This window comes from Solea senegalensis, linkage group LG12, assembly GCF_019176455.1.
Source record: "Solea senegalensis isolate Sse05_10M linkage group LG12, IFAPA_SoseM_1, whole genome shotgun sequence".
Lineage (NCBI taxonomy): Eukaryota > Metazoa > Chordata > Actinopteri > Pleuronectiformes > Soleidae > Solea > Solea senegalensis.
The window spans coordinates 16,193,216-16,210,556 of record NC_058032.1 but is presented as its reverse complement, the minus strand read 5'-3'; positions in this window follow the sequence as shown (position 1 = coordinate 16,210,556).

Here is a 17,341-nt window from a genome sequence, read left to right as displayed (position 1 = left end):
GGTTCATAATATCCGATGAGAAGCATTAATCACACAAAAGGTAACTTTGTTGTGTTTTTAATGTTATATTCAGGAAGTGTGAGCGCTCTCCACGTGGACCTGCCAGGAGAGATGAGGTTCAGTTGACCTTGGCATGTATGCGACACATAAAAAACCCAACACACACACACACACACACACACACACCATGCAGGGGGGACTGACAAATGGCAGCGTGGCAGCTCACTTAGATGGTAAATGTGTGTTTAAACAATGCAGAGTGACGCTTACACACGCAGCACTTAGTGGCCAGTCACAGATATAAGATTGATTTGGTTCACTCTCTCTCTCTCTCTCTCTCTCTCTCACACACACACACACACTCTGTCTCTCTCCACTCTCACTCTTTGAAACACTCGCTCACTCCCGTGTAGTGGAATATGAGTGATGTGATTCAGGACACCTCTCGGCAGCCACTCTGCTTTCCATGCTAACGCCTGAGCAGAATACTAATCACTGGATCACATTACAGAGAGAGAGAGAAAGAGAGAGAAACACAGAGAGAAAGAGAGAGAGAGAGAGCTCTGCATGGAATAGCATGGATTAAATCAGATAAGAGAAAATATAAGGTGAGCTTCACAGGCGCATGTGTTTTTTTTTTTTTTGTTCCTTTCACAGCTACACCTTCCTGTGAGCAGCATGCAAATACACTGTTCGTGATGAAAAAGTAATGTCACGGGCAGGTGAGACCAAAGCTAAACAGCAGGACTGGAAACTGAGATGAGATCAGCGGCAGCAGCAGAAGAAGAAGAAGATCCGCTCCCTGTGTGAATGTCACCCACAGTAGAAAGCCATTAAAGAAACAATTATCCCAATGACTGCATGCCATTAAAATAAATAATTAAGCCCCGCATGCAATCACTCAATTAATTTTGAGGTACTTACGTGACGCTTCCGCGCTATTATACCTATAGTTCACTACATGTACAGGCCGTTATTGTAAATCTGCTGCCTTTATTTAACACTGCCTTCACTTATCAGATACTTGATAGAGACGATTCTACATTCAGTGTCCCAAATTCAGATACCTCATAGTATGAAAAATGTGTAGCAACTAATGATCTTAAACTTTGTTAGCTGGCTCCACCCAGATGTTTTTTCTTTAGACGATGGAGGAGACCAACGACGAGCAAAAAGAAGACACAACAAGTATGCAAAAGTGTTTGCACCAGCTTGTTGCATTGTTCTCAAGGCGTGTTGTTGATAATAATTAAATACTCTTACTTTATCAAAACCGACTTATACTTGGAATGTTTTGTAGTGTGGTGTGCTTGTACTCTGACGTGAAGTAGGACTTCTTCTCAAGAGCCAGACAGCACCAGATTCACTGAGTCACATTAACTGTAGTTATCAGAAATAATTGCTGGTGTCACTTGCAATGAGAAACATCTCAGATCAAAGCATTTTGGAATAAATGTTAGTTCAGCTGGAGCAGAATCCTTCATCCTCGGTGCTGCACTTGCCTTGTATGGCTAACATGCAAATACAAATACTCAAACCTCACACACTCTCCCTTCTCCTCATCTTCCCTCCTTCCATCCCTCTCGCTCTCTCCAGCTCCATGCTGAAGCAATTATGTCGTGTGTGTGTGTGTGTGTGTGTGAGTCTTCTACAGGCAGTGTGAGGGTGATTGATGATGCTGTCAGCACAAGGAACATGTTTTAACGTCAGAATAATCTCCCTGCTAATATATTACATCCACTGGATAGGGTTCAATCATTACTAATAGCACTGCTAAGTTGGTGAGAGGGGCTGGCAAAAGCACGTGCCCTTGTTTTTGTGTCACTGTGTGTGTGTTTATGTATCTCATTAATCAGAGCACAAAAAAAAGAAAGAGGCATGGGAATCGAGTAAGGCCACCCAATACACAAACATGCCAGTGCAAGGTGGAGGAAGCAACCGGCAATGGGTGTTTACGTCTTACATAATTACTCACTCAACCCACAGTCAGTGAATCAACAGAGGTGGTGTTATTGTGAGGGCGAGAGTCTTACCACCTCTTGATATAATATCATCTCATGAAATGAAAGAGGTGGAAAGAATGCGGCACAAAGGCATCCAATGGTTCAAAAAGAGGCAGCCTTGTGGTGTCTAATCCGTACTGTATAATCTCTCAAATTGCTGTGACGTTTGATAAAGGAGACCGAGCCGGTGCAGGGAGAGGAATCAGTCAGGGACGCAGTCAGAGACAGAGTGTGTGTATGTTTTTTTTGTTGTTGTTGATTTTTTTGCTGATGTGTGCTGTGCAGATCCAGCTGTGCCCTCTGCTTCGGAACAAATCCTTCTTTAAATATGAGTCGTGTTGTTTGCGGCACTTCTGCCTACACACCCCGTGTTCAACTGACACTGCCTTCTCCCTTATCTGCTCCACGTACTGCTGATCAGATGCACCATCCCCCCCGCTTTATACCTACAGGAACACGCATGTTGCATGCATGGACACGTACACATGTACTGTACATCTCGCAACATGGGAGAAAGGAAGAAAGGAAGAGAGAGGGGGAGAAAGAAAGAAAGAAAGAAAGACTGTGCGTGCACGAGAGAGTCTGTGGGGATCGGTGTTATATTCTGCTGGTGTCAGCTGGCTCGTGGCCTGCAGATTAATGTGTATGTGTGCACACGCATATGTGCGTGGTGCAAACAAAGACGCCCTCACAAAACACCCGTAAACAGATTAGCTCGTCTGCTGAAAAACAAAGGGTTAAGAGAGAATGCAGATTTCACAGAGAAGAGGAGGGAGCCAGGCTGTGCGTCTAGTTTTGGGGTGTGTGTTCGTGTTGTGTATGTGTGAGGGGTGAGAGGGGCCAGCGCGGCGGTGCAGCGTCCTGATCCTTCTCCCTAATGCTGTGAGGAGAAGCTCCTCACTGGGCTCAGCTGCCAGTTCTGTTCAGTTCCATTCTCCTCCTCAGCCAGTGAAACAATACTGCCCTGCCTTTCTGCGCATCTCCACACAAAGAGCCCGGCACTGAGACAGACGCTCAAAGTGAGCTGAGACACAGCAGCAGGACAATAGACTGAGAATGGTTTTGTTTGGCACTGTGCTGTGTGTTTGTGGAGGCAAACAATAAAGAAAAGTTCCAAGGGACAAGCGACGTCTTCCTCATTGTTGGAACTTTAAGAGGATGCACAGTTCACAGAAGTAGGAGCTGGGGATTTGCTGCTGTGGTGAATCCACATGCACTGATACTCGTGTGTCTTTCTAATTGGACTCACACTTGGATAAAAAACAACAACTTTCGTTTGCATGAAATGTCAGTCAGGTGTGATCAAAGCCTGTATCACTCTCTTAGCAACATCTACCCATCAATCTACCTGTCACTCAACTCAGTTATACACACATTTACATTTAGTGCTTATCCAAGGTCATGACCTGCATATGTTTAAAGGCAGAGCTACACACTTTCCTCTCTCATTATCCAGTAAACAGTGGACTGTAAACACTGGAAGTTCCCCCTCTGCTGGTGGTGGCGGATGCTGAGCCACGCTGCCCCAGAGGACCACCTCCTTGGGACCTTGAGCCAATCACGACAGTCAAAACAAGCCCTTTATCTACAGGGGCTTATTAAGCTAATTGAATTAGCATGTTGTGGTTTCTGAACCCAAATACGATTAGCCTGTTATTACTGTGTTATCAGGGTCCCTTGTTACAGTAACAGCAGGTTACTTTTGGCTGCTTCATCGGCTCTTTCTCTCTCTCTCTCTCTCTCTCTCTCTGTCTCACTGTAACAGTGTGTAAACCTGGAGTCTGTAACAGCTTCTTATCTGTTAAATGGCTGCCACAGTCACAGCATCATGAAAACCAGCGATAGAATGCATCCCATAGCATCTGCTTGCTTCTTTAAATCAAGCAAACATTACAGGGGCATTAGAGCTACTACTCCTCAACATTTTAAATATGAACATATGAAAAATATGTTCATATTTAATATATATTGTTAATATATACAGAACAAATGTTTTCTGTATCTTTTAGCTCCTTGTTGTGGTTTTCAGATTTTCTTATTACTAACACCAAGTTGACACGTACACAGCTTCAAATGAATGTTAATATTGTTCTATAGCTGTTAAACTGAACAAAAAGGCAGCTGAATCTCCTTGTCGTATAAAAAACAAAAAACATTTATATGTTGATAATACACTCACAGAGCACTTTATGGGATGTACATGCACACCTGCTTATTCAGTGCAATTATCCAGTGAACAGTGCTTTATTCAAAGTTCATATCAAACATCAGAATCTGATCTTTATCTTGCTGTGTGTCAAGTCCAAGCCTCTGCTGGGTTGAAAGTTGTACCAATTAAAAAAAAGGGTTTGAATGTCACAGAACAGTTATTATTTGTGGCGTTCCCAATAAAGTGCTTTGTGAGTATTTCCATGTTGTGTTTATAGCTTGACGTGCTTCTGCGGCAGGCCAAAAAGTCAACTAACGCTGGTGTCAGTAATACATGGTGGAAACTTTTGTCCAATTTTATTTTTTAACTTAAACCGGCGACACAGTGAAGAGAAAAACAGATAAATTGTGTTTTACCCCCATAGAGTTTCTTTAAAAGAGAAAATATTGCTTTTCAATTACAGTACATTTCATGGTTTATTAAAAAGTTTGTAACAAAATTATTACTGGTACACTAAGGTTAATTTGCCATGGGAATAATACACAACTCCTTACATAAACATCCTGGGGTTTATATTCAAGCTTTAAAAAATGTTTGTATTATGTGTTGTTGAGTCAAAGTTATGATTCATTTTAATCCACATTTTTAGTAGTGATATAAAATAGCAATAATTGTGCAGAAGTCACAAAATATAGTTGTTTTTCTTTTATTTTTGTTCATAAAAACAATCCAATTGAACTGTGACGTATTTCCAAATTTCACAAATACAATCCGATTTTAAACATTTTGAATACTTTTTGCTCAGGTGTGTTGATATAGTGAAAATGAAATACACTTTTCATCAGGTTGCCTACGTTGTGTGAAAAAAATTACATAAGAAACGCTATTATTGCACATTCTTATACCCTCTGTATATACTGTACGTTTAAACACAGTAATGGTAGTGTTCTATTAACGATGTTATTATTTGCATTTTCCCTTCATTTAACATGATATATCTTTTCAACAGGTCGATGCAAGATGGCAGCACCTAAAATCAATTAATATCCATATAACTGGATTTGTTATTGAACCAAAATCAAACATTTTTGAAAAACAAGTCTCAGTGAACTGGACACAGTGTTCCTTGTGCAACAAAGCTTCCTTTAACAGTGAGGCAGTCAGAGAGGCTGCTGGCCGGAGAGGAGGAGGAGGAGGAGGAGGTGGATACACTTGGTAGAAGGAGGTGTAGGGGTGAGGAAGGAGGTTAAGGAACGAGGGAGGAGGGTGGGGAGGCTAAAGGGCCAGGTGAGGGAGTCAGATGGTCTCCCTGAGCCTGTGATTAATACACTGGGGCTGCTCTGTCCCACCTCCACAACACATTGTCCTCACCTCCAATTAGCATGCTAATGAAGCTGCACATGAGTGTGTGTGTGTGTGTGTGTGTCACCTGAGGGCTCTTTCTCCCTCAGCATCAACACAAATACGCCAGTATTCAGAGTAATAGCTGCTGCTCTACTAATTGAGACTGTGTGTGCGTTATGGACGGTGACCCAGGTCTCACTCCCTGCTGTTATGGTAACCAGCTGAATAGGAATGTTTCCTCTCTCCAGTTCTACCTGTCATGGTGACCTTTGTTCTCGGTGATTGCTGAGAGGTGGACATGAGCAGTCGTTCAGCTCGTTCTCCACGGGGTAACATGATTTACAGGTGCATCATAAATAAAACATGAATACATTCAGTGGCAGTAAACACATAATACATAAAACAGATGAATATAAACTACCTTGAATATGCGTGTTAAAAAACTAGAAAGTGCTCAGAGAGCAACACTTTAAGGTACATGTTAACAAAACTCTTTTTAATATTTGTTATGACAAATCTTTCTTCTATGAGGCCATGTCCCTCCACAAAATGTCATGTTATATCAGTTTAACACTGTTTTTGTTCAACAAGCTACATAGTTAACTTGTAATCATTACAGATGGAAAGACAACACGAAGTGACTTTAACTGTAACTTCCATAGATATCCAAAATGGCATCGCTATGCAGGCGAAGGTCAGGCTACATCTTATACTAAAAATAAATGTTCCTTTAAGTTTATGTATGTTTCTTTTTTATTTTTACATCTTATAGAAAATGTTTCACCCTCGACAGACAGGGGACCATACACGGTAACTTCTTTGATTTTGATGTTCTACATGAAAATTTTTATTTTGACATTTTGAAGTATTTCAACCCTTGATAAAGGGTTAAACAATTAAAAAAAAATTAATAGGTAACACTTTACAAGTACAAGTAATGACATGGAAATGGTATGGTAATACTATTTTAATGTAGAGGTAGTATTATGTTTTCAATAAAATACAATAATAATAGTGTAGTAATAGGACATAATGGTGCAGTAAAAATAATGTGATACATTGGTAATGTGAAGTACTGTAGACCGCCATCAGTGTAATAACTTCACATGTTAGGAATCAAAATTACCATATTATAATGTTGATATTCATACTCCCATATGTCCCACACACCTTTTTCCATTGCTATTACCAAGCTATTACTATCTTCCTATGACAAAATTATTATTCTATTATAACTGCAAAATGATGCCTAATGTTACATTGCATTTCCGTCTTTCTTTCAGTGGCACTATTGCATATTTGACCTTTAAATTATTTTAAGACATATTTTAAGATATATTAATAACTGTGTATGAGGAATTTAAAAATAAACCATTACAGAGAATATGGCAGCGTCTTTGCTTGCCCCTCCCCCTCTTCATTTAACCAACGTTTTTAGTGGAGTCGAGAATTTTCATCCTCATGATTAAAGGGAAAGGAGAGCTAATGCAGGATGTGGGAGGACATGTAGGAACTTTCTTTTTTACTGGCAGTAATGGTAGGATTTATGGGAAACACTGGCTGTATAGTTTGGAAAACACAAGCAGAAGTGTAGGATAATGTGCACTATGATGAAACTTCCCAGTAGTTTGTGTCAGTGGTGCTCAACCAAAACCATAATGTCACAGTCCTGCATCCAAAATGTGAAACAGTAACAACCACACATTTCGTCAGCTCAAAATAAATACATCTTCATTTCACTAATGTGCTTTAGCTGTGTAGCAGCCAGTGCTGCAAACATCTGGACACCAGAGTAAGGATTGGTTCAGATTTTGACATGTATGTTCATTAACCCCTCACTTTGTCTGCGTTGCTTATAAAACAAAATGGGTGTTAATAACATAACATACAAACAGTGTAATCCTGTTTAAGCTTACAGGCCCGGTATAAATGGATATCTGTACATGTAGGTTAATGTGCTTGTGTGTGTAGAGGCACCGCCAGAGAAACAGTGAGCAGCATTGCTACAATAACCTTTGCAATAATCAGTTCTGTCTGATGGGCCTCTTTAATTAACCTTGTAGGAAATTAATCCCAGTGTTAAATGGACAAGAAAAAGATGTTTGATTACCACTGCGAGCCTACAGGGACTTCTCCCTCTGTCTAATTGCCCAGGAAGAGAGAACAAGAGAAAAAGTGGCAAGAATGAGAAATGGAGAAACAGATATGGAGAGAGAGGTGAGAAGGGAGAGCGGAGAGTGAAGCACCTCAAATCCAGTGGTGTCATTAGCATCTGCGTGAATGTCAGTTGGTCCCTGAAGCACTGATAAGGCTTCAGCAAGAAGACAGAGGAGACGGAGAAGGAGAGGACAGGGAGGAGAAGGACATAGAGGAATGACAGGGACAAAAAATAAAATAACAGTACATTACATAAGGTGTAGAAATTCCCAAGTGGTTACCAGGGAATAATATAAGGAACTGGCTGTTCATTAATAAGCATCTAACAAGCTGTTCCTTAACAAAGTCCCCATTTATCAAACTGCCTTGGTTGTGTTGGATATGGATTATATGAACTTGAAAAGAAAAACAACGCTGCTATACCTTTGGCTGCCACAGGTCTCTCTTCAAAGATATGAAATATTATTGTGCTCAGTGATAATAGTTGTGTTAATTTAATCATCACATTTAGATTCACATGAACCCTGACAACCCAATTCCTTGGATTATGTTTTCAATCTACCTTTTTGTCACGTAACAAGACGTCTGCAGCTCTCTTCTTCAACACACATGCTGTCTGGATGTTTGCAGCATTATTACTTACAGTTGTTCCTTATCCTCCATAAACCCTCACTTTTTTTTTTAACACAAAACAAATTACTGCCCATGTGTTGAGAACCTCCACTGCAGTTTTTGTTCTTTAAATTATATACTTGTGGAAAAAATTCAGGATTGAGTCCAAACACATTTCTGTGCATGATGTATTGAAATTTCTCACAGGGTTTCATAATATATCATGTATATCATGTATATCATGTATATCATGTACATATAAATTTGAGGTGACTGTGACCACCTACATTTATTCAGTTCACCTTTCATCCTGGGCAGTGGTGTTTGTTGGTCTTTGAAACAGTGGAAGCTTATTTCAGGACCAGTTATTTATACATAAAGTCTGTAATCAAACAACTAGGACAAGGAAATGCTAAAAATATGTAAAACTGAAAGGCTATAATAATATTTTTTATTTACAGTGTATATGTACAAATGAAAATGTGCTTTATCACCGAGCAAATACAACACAACGACTAACTATTTGGGCTGCGGCTGAAAAGACTCCGCTGTCATGTATGTTTCTGCGTCGCTGTCAATCAAAAACTGGTTCTGCCTTTCAGACAGTTGCTCCAGTCATCATGCAGAAGCCCAGCATCCGCGCCCATGTCCCAGAGAAGCTGAGCTTCCCTGGAAGTGATGTTTTTGCCACATAGATCCAGTCGCCGTAGAGAGCAGTTGAAGCTGAGCTTCAAGTGGTTTTAACGCGGAGACTGCTACGGGAATACGAAAATTATGTGAGACAATCTGTCATTCGTGATTTTGAAAGAATTAGTGACACGTTCGCATTTTTATGCACATTTCATATTGAAATGTAAATACAACACATACAGAACATATTTCACTTTCCTTGCTGCCTTAGAGCAGTCACCACTGATCCTGAGTGACTACACCAAAATTTAAGAAATTAACTCACCGCATGTCTCAGACTGTATGTGGCCAAAAGGTTAAGTGTATAATTGTAATCAATGTCATCCAAAATTTGGGAAAAAAGATTTGGAATCACAGTCAGGAGAATGGGAGGGATGCTAAGATGAACAGTGATGCACAAACAAAATGGCTCCGATAACTGTTGCCAAACACTGAGGCATAAAAATGCACCAAACAGGGAACAGAAATGTTTGCATTGTATTTTGTATGAAGATAAAGGAAGTTGAACAACCTTGAAAGCTTCATTCTCACATTGCTTCATCTGTCTGTCTTATCCTGCTGGAGCAGGTGCTTCCTCTCTCTCCTCACTAATGTCTCCAGATCTCTACACTGACCTCAGCTCTCCATGACTCATCCTGCAGCGTGCTGGCTCCATGTGTCAGTGCATGTGTGTGTTGGCTGTGTTCATCGGTGTGTATCGACTTCCCGGATCCCTACAGGTGTCTGTATCAATAATCCACAGAACACAGTGAAGAGAACCTGCAGAGGCTACATCCACCATTACAGTTATATCTCAGAGTTGTCAAAGCTTTACCATACTGATATAACTTTTAATCATTAGTGGTGGAGGCTACGCCAAGTGGAGTGGTGCAATCAAATTTCAACCACGTTGGGATGCAATTGAGTCCACGGGCAGCGTTTATCTTTATCAAAAGAACCTTGCCATCGATACTTTCAGTCACCACTTCACAGAGGTACAATATTTGTCTGCAATGGACAGCGCCACAAGTGTCCTCCACTTTTGTACACACAACACAAGATACTTTGGTTTTTAGGTCAAGCCAAGTGGCCACTGGTTGTGATGCCACACGTTAGAATCTGAACTCCTCGAGATGTTGAGCTTTTAAAGGTAGAGATTCAGAGACCTATTGGATGATACCAGCTGTCAATCACACGTATGTGATGTACTTTATTGTCTATGTTCCCTTTATATGGGAACTTAATTAACAAAATTGGCATTATGTGCTATTGAAAAAGACATGTAAATAGGGATAGAGACCCTTAAATCTTAAGGAAAATGTTAAATGAAGTAGCTAATTTTCCCATAGACCTTTTTTTCTTTTCAACCAATGGAGTGATTCAATTATTCTTACTTTCTGGTTGGCCTCAACCATCAAACCAGGAGAACTGTCCGCTTTTTATATCAGGTCTATGGGGTCAAGCTGACATGTTTCAGAGCATGTTTCTGCTGGTTCACAAGTCAAACAACGTCAAAGATTCGTATGTGCTTTAAGACAGTACATTTGTTATTGGAACAGGTTATTCCATTTCAAATATTAAGTTTTCTCCCCACATTTTAATAAATGTTCATGTCAACACTGACATAAACAACATGACTATTGTCGGCAAAGTACATGACCAATGCTCCTCGCACTGTGTTCCACCAGCACAGAACTCACACAACTGTTTTCTCCTGCTGCTTCATGCTGTGACGTGTATTGACAATAATACGCATGGAACTGGTGGGACATGAAAGTTGTCTCTGGGGCAAAAGTTTTATTTCTCAAAGTCTTCATCATGTTCCAGTCAAGTTTTACTGACCATGTAATTAGCAGACATGACGGACATCTGTTTTTCACATCAGGGAGTTTGAATGTTGTTGCCGTCAGTCCAGCAACCATGAACTTCATTGTCTTCCGCTCACCTTGCCTTCTACTCTTTATGAGCTTGTTAGTATTAACTCATCAGCGGGGTCAAACGCTCTGAAAACACACATTACAACACAGCCAAAAGATCACATTACACAATTTGAATAAATACAAGGCAATTTGTCACTGTCATGTCAGAGTTGCCCCTTTCTGTGTCTGCCCTTGCTGCCTCTCCTCTCTCTTGCCCCCACTCCTTCTCCACGCCCGGCCTCCTCTGCCTGACACAGCAGCAGGAAGCAGTAATGGTGATTGTATTAACCCCTCACAGAAAGCACTGACCTCCGCTTCTGTTCAGCTGGAGGTAATAGTCCCGGAACACTCAAACACACACACACACACAGTTTTAAAAACATACACACGGCTGAAATAATTGTGGATTTTGGGAAGGATTTTAGGTTGATTTTGATTCTTGATCTATCTGTCTGTCTGTCTGTCTGTCTGTCTGTCTATCTATCTGTGGGATGTCTTCACCAATAATAATGGTAAAAGTCATACTGACTGACTGACTGACATAGTTGACTCTCCTCACCTAAGTAGATTAAACTCAAATGATTAGGGAGAAAAATAAAATGAAGCAAATGTCACTGTAGCAAATTAAACCAATGAGAGTGGAATAATTGAACAGTGATGTTAACCAGGTGTATCACTTCAATAAACATTCAATAAAGCAATTCCCCCACAAGGACAGTCTACCAGTTGAATGGCATAGTCGAGCCACAACCGCAGCTTGACTCAACTGTGGACAGAAGCGTACAAAACTATCTCAGTGACTGTCTCACATTACCTATTCATGCAGTTATTTGCTATTTTAAAAAGGCGGCACATTTACTGATTTGCGAGCACACTTGAAATTGTTGTATTGTGTAATGCTATCCATACGCTTTACAGTTCCCCAGTTCTGCCCATGATCGAATCACACACTCAATCCTGCGTGATTTAAGGATGCAGAGAATTTAGCAGTTGCTTACTACAGTTTTTATCCTTGATTCTACCCTTGATTTGTTGTTAAGCTGCTCTGCATGAGAAGCAATTAGCTTTAATAATTAGGTAGATAAGGAATACTGCAGGCAGGTGTGGGCATCTTTGTATGATATAGATAAGAGTGGTGTGTAAGTCATGTGTTGATACATGTTTGATATTGAAATGAACATTTAATTATGATCTGAATGAACCTAAGCTCTGCTGTGAAACAAGATATGTACCCAATTGCAAAGGTTAGAACAGTGTTACGTGTTATTTGGTGCGGTATAAAGGGTTATTCACACATTTAATATTCTATAACTTGTGTTCTGCTCCATAAAGATGCAACAGTACAATGCACTGGAACAAGAGGTGTGTAGTACATGTATGTGTGTGGTGGTTCATTTTGTAATTTCATAATCACCCTCTGTATATCCTGAAGAATGAATGTGGAGACATTAAAAACTGCCTCCTATCACTGTTTCTGAGAGTTACAACCTCAGCTGTCTGATTTCCATTGCTGAATTGACAGTGGATTAATGTAACTATTATCAGCAACATTCTGTGCATGTGCTATCTTGGCAAAACATCGCCCACATTAAAGAGATAGTTCGAGTTTTTTTTTTTATTGTGGTTTTAGGGAGTATTGACACACTGTCAGCACTGTCTTCCCAGAGAACGCGCAGATCCAGCCTGCTGGGACACAGATACTCGCTCTCACTGAAAACACGGCTGCCTGCAGGCGCGCAAGGAAAGCAGATTTTAGCCACCAAACAAAAAGCTCATCTAATAAAATCTGCCCGAGATTAAATATATGACAAGCTAAGACTATGTTTGCAGCTTAATCTTGTCATTAGACAGTTATTTGTAGACATTTGTAAACTACTCACTCTCGTGCACCAAAGTCCATACTGAGAAAATGTACATGTTTAGCTTACAGAGAATAGATGCTTTACTGCTGCTTTCACCAGTAATTTCAAATGAGTTGTTTTTTTTTACTTCAGTTTTTAAAGCTTCAGAACAGTTCTATCAGACCTGACTGAGGGAGTGTTTGTGTGTATACAGCAGCAGCACAGGAGGGTAATAAGCATTTATCGCTTCAGACTGCTGTACTGGGCTTTTTTCCTTAACAATATAATTCACTTCCAACCTGCCATGCAGCAATCTACATTTACTAGCACAATGTTGTTATTGCCTGCGGATTGTCACCAGGCGACATGAGACCTAAACATTGCTATACTGAGGAATAAGAGAATCGTCTGGAGCTGAGAGGCTTAATCAGCTTCTTTCCTTCACATTTACCTGTGACAAATAAGCTGTCTTTCCATCATGGTACAGTCCAGTTTGTTATGGTCTGGAATGGTAAAGCCCTCAGTCAGGCTTGCATTTCGACTGAGAACAGTACCTTTACTTGGTAGGCAGTGTGTGGGCTGTGCTCCTGATGGCTTTGTCAAGCGAGATACGTGGCGCGATGTTATACCGCTGCGCCAAACAACGACATTGAACGCGACACAACAGAGGACATCTAGCAGCTCATCAATCTTTGTATGAGGAGAAACAGCGGTACAAGGGAGTGACGCTTTTCTGTCATGAGTTGTACCACTACTCTGGTACGCCAAGGGAAGGGTACCAAGAAATAGATCAGTTTGAGTCACAAAAAACATAAAACAATATGTACCGTACTGAACCTAACCGTTCCACTCAGTGGAAACACACCACTACACTTCCCAGTTAGGTCAGTCATGTTTTCAGATACTGAGGCTACAGTGGCACGGCAGTGTGCTCAGTAAAGTCAGTGCTGACAATGTGTCAACACATCATACAACCTCACTGAAAACCTGAACTATCCCTTTAATCCTGATGCCTTCACACGCAGATCAAAAACATGACAGTAGTACAGTACAATGGGAGACATTTTCTTTTTGTTCAGTATGAATCAAATGTGGACTTTTGTGTAAAGCAAACCCTCTTGGCCCAAGAGAAAAGCTTTTAATCAAAGAATTTCTCAGGGATCTGTGTGAGGCGGAAGTCACGCGGGGCGCCTCCAAGTGTACGGGGGTTAGCACAACAGCTCAGACCTCCTGCACTCTTTCATCTGCCTGTTTCAACAGCCCTCTGTCCCCGCCACCCTTCTCCACTGCTCTCTCTTAAACAAATCTTCTTGTTTCTGACAGCCTACTAACTCTTAAATAAATCCTGCCCAATGTGAGATCCCGGCCATTCCCCCCTGAGCCAGACAATACCCCTCCCCTCATGCTATTCTTCTTCCTAACCCTGAGTCGACTTCCAGTCATTGGGACAGCCAAAACACAGCATTATCTTTAACCTCCACCATAACCAGTTAATACCTTAACCTAACCACAATTCAAATCTTAGCTTAACTTAACCAGTTCTTCATAAATGAGGTTCTGCCTCATTAGGACCAGGTTGTGGTCTCTATGAGGACAAGGTAAGTGTACCAGAGAATGTACCTCAGAGATTACAAATACAAGTATACATATACACAAACACACAAAGAGCTCTTGGGGTCAGAACTGTGACCTATCCAGACTTTGACCCGTGTGGGTGAAACAGTGAAAGTCGTTGTGGACCCAGATGTCCTCTCAGATTTTAAAACCGCAGTCTCTCCCTTATTTCCTTTTCTCCTAACTCTCCTCCCCGCTCACTCTGCTTTCACTCCGGTCCCTCTGGAGACTCAGTGATAACCAGGGTAGACGCGAGGAGGAAGGGAGCGGAGGAAAGAGGGATGGAGGGAGGGGAGCAGAGCGGTGAGAGGGAGTTGTGATGTCCCGACTCAGGGATATTTAATCCTCTCTGTGAGGGGCGAGCGTCTCTCTCCCTCTGTTTGGCTTTGGGAGATCAAAGAGGCAGTTCAGATCCTGGTGAGATCGCTCACACTCTCCCCCTGAGTGGACCAGACACACACACACACACACGCTTAAGTACTTTGGGAGACTGGTGAGGATGTTGCTGGTGGTGGTAATGAGGCAGTGATTGATGGGACTTCATTACTGCACTGTCTCAAACCACCAGTATGAGTGCAATCCAGATCTAATCAACTCTGTGTGCAGATGAAAGTTCGATGACAGGAGTTAGATAAAAGTTAAATAACCTTTGCTCTCATGATCTTTCTTCAGGTGGCACGCACAAAAACAAACACCTACAGTCATCAGTTTGGTGGTATTTTCCTTCATCTGCAGCCTCTTTGTCTCTGGGTAAGCTGATGGCTTCAGGCCATCACCATTATGCTAATGTGGAAACATTTGGAAAATGTTTGGTCGTCCACCCACACTCAATCAATACACACCAGACCAGATTCTCCCCAAAATGGCTCTGGTGTAACATAATGTTATTTTCAGGAGAAGCTTGAGTTTATTGAGAACACTGATGAACGTGTGTGGCATGAGTTCATGAGCTCTCATGTAATCAACAAAACACTAACCTCACCGACATCCAGGACTGGCTCTTGATATCATGTCTCTTCTCGGGGTGCTTTCATACCTGTATATTGTTCCGATTCAGGGAGTAATATGTTATAATGTTGTACTTAACCTTAGTTCGACTCATTTTCACACAGCAGCCTAGACTCGACATGCCCTCAACACTACGGCTTATTAACAGTTTTGTGATTGTTCAGAATTTTGTGTGAAATTTACGTAAGTAAGTGTCCAGTATATGAACATTTCCAATTTGAGCGAGCAACTCGGCTACACCGAGAAAACAATGCCATGTATCTGATGATGAAAAGTAGAAGCACTGTTACTCTTCCAAAGGTGATCGTTTATATTCTGAAGACGCATCAGGTAGGCATTTATAAGCCTAGACTCCTGTCAACGCATAGATTGAACTCTCTTTTTACCAAAGTTGTTTCTGGCAGTGGTCGTACCAACTCTACTCGTAATTGAGTACACACTGCACACAAACCACTCCGTGGGACCACCCTCTCTCATTGGACTCACCATGGTTGATTTGTGCCGGAACAGTGTGTGATTTGATGCTCATTTCGAAAACCTAAATCTACAAATCTTAAGGCAAATCAAGTCACTGCAGACAGTAAAAGCAGCCAGAATTAAATAAATAAACCGACAGGTTGGGCTAAAACCATTTGAATAGTATCACCATCACTATCATGTGATGTCAGATGCCTCACCAGTGATCCAGTTATCATATGAGAAGGATGCCATAAAAAAACTGGAATGGCCCTTGGTCCTTGAGGTTCCCCATCCATCTGTAACATCAGATGTCGTCCCTCTCTACAGACTTGGCTCGGAGTTAAACCCGTAAAAACATATTCGTAAATGAATATGCATCCATTTTCTGCTGGATGCAAAACTGTTTTCCTCTAAGGCCTAGAATGAGTTTCACACCCACTGCAGTAGAACTGTGTTTTTAATATTAGTTAAAAGATACTGTGCGTGAGCTACGAAGTGAGTACATTTCAGCGCTTTCTGTTTCATAACCCTGGAGGAGTTTGTTAACAGTGGGAGCTGTAAACCACAGAGCAGGCGATAACAAAAGTGATGATTCCAATGTTTCCTTTCTGTTTGTGTTTTAATTTTGTACCAATCCCCTGAAACACACACACACACAGTCATGCACGTACACACACAAATGTAAACCCACGGCTCCCCTGCCACTCGGCTTCTGAGGTTTGCAGGTCTCTGATAGGAAGCTTCTGAAATAGAAAAGAGATAAGAGTAAATAAACAAATAAATACAATAAAAATGAATTTGTGCTGGTTCAGTGCACACAGGGGGGAGAGCGGGAGAGAGAAATGGAGGGAGTGCACTTGGCAAGGCCTGACGATGAATCCCACAAAGATGCCTCCTCAATAAAAGCAAAGCAAAGTAAGGTAAATAGCTAAGTGAATTCAAGTTCCATTTATTCTGTGAAATCTATTGAGACTTCGCGGAGAGAGAGAGAGACTATTTGGCTTTCTAACAATGCAGCTATCAGTTACTGTCGCTGGTCCCCCGATATGATCTCTGTCCATTTTATACAACTGAATTACTCAAAAAAGAAGCATTTTATTTCCATCACAATGACAGTATTTGGTGCTGTCAGCTAACTTTCAATGGCACAGCGATCTTTCTTACGGCGCTTGCCGATTCTTTTACGGGGGAACCCGAAATGTTGCACAGCCCATCTGCCTTTAAAGCGATCCTACAGGCTTTGATGTGCGCCCACACCAATGTGCCACTCCAGCAGCCTTTCTTCTCAGATGTTGCTTAATTACACTATCATAGTCAGTTAATTACCTTATCAGTACAGCATAATCCCATGGTCAGTGTCTGCACGCCATGTATCAAAGCAAAGCAAGTCTCTTTCATGTGCTTTTTTGGTTCTGATTAGTGAATTCAGTGGTTTCGGGTTGCAGATTAAGTTAAGTTATTTTTATTTACAATTGCTGTCCTGAGGAGAAAATAGAAATAGGTGTTTGTTTAATTTTGTTTATTCAGTGTAGTAGTGCTCCGCTAATTCTAATTGTTTCCCCGGAG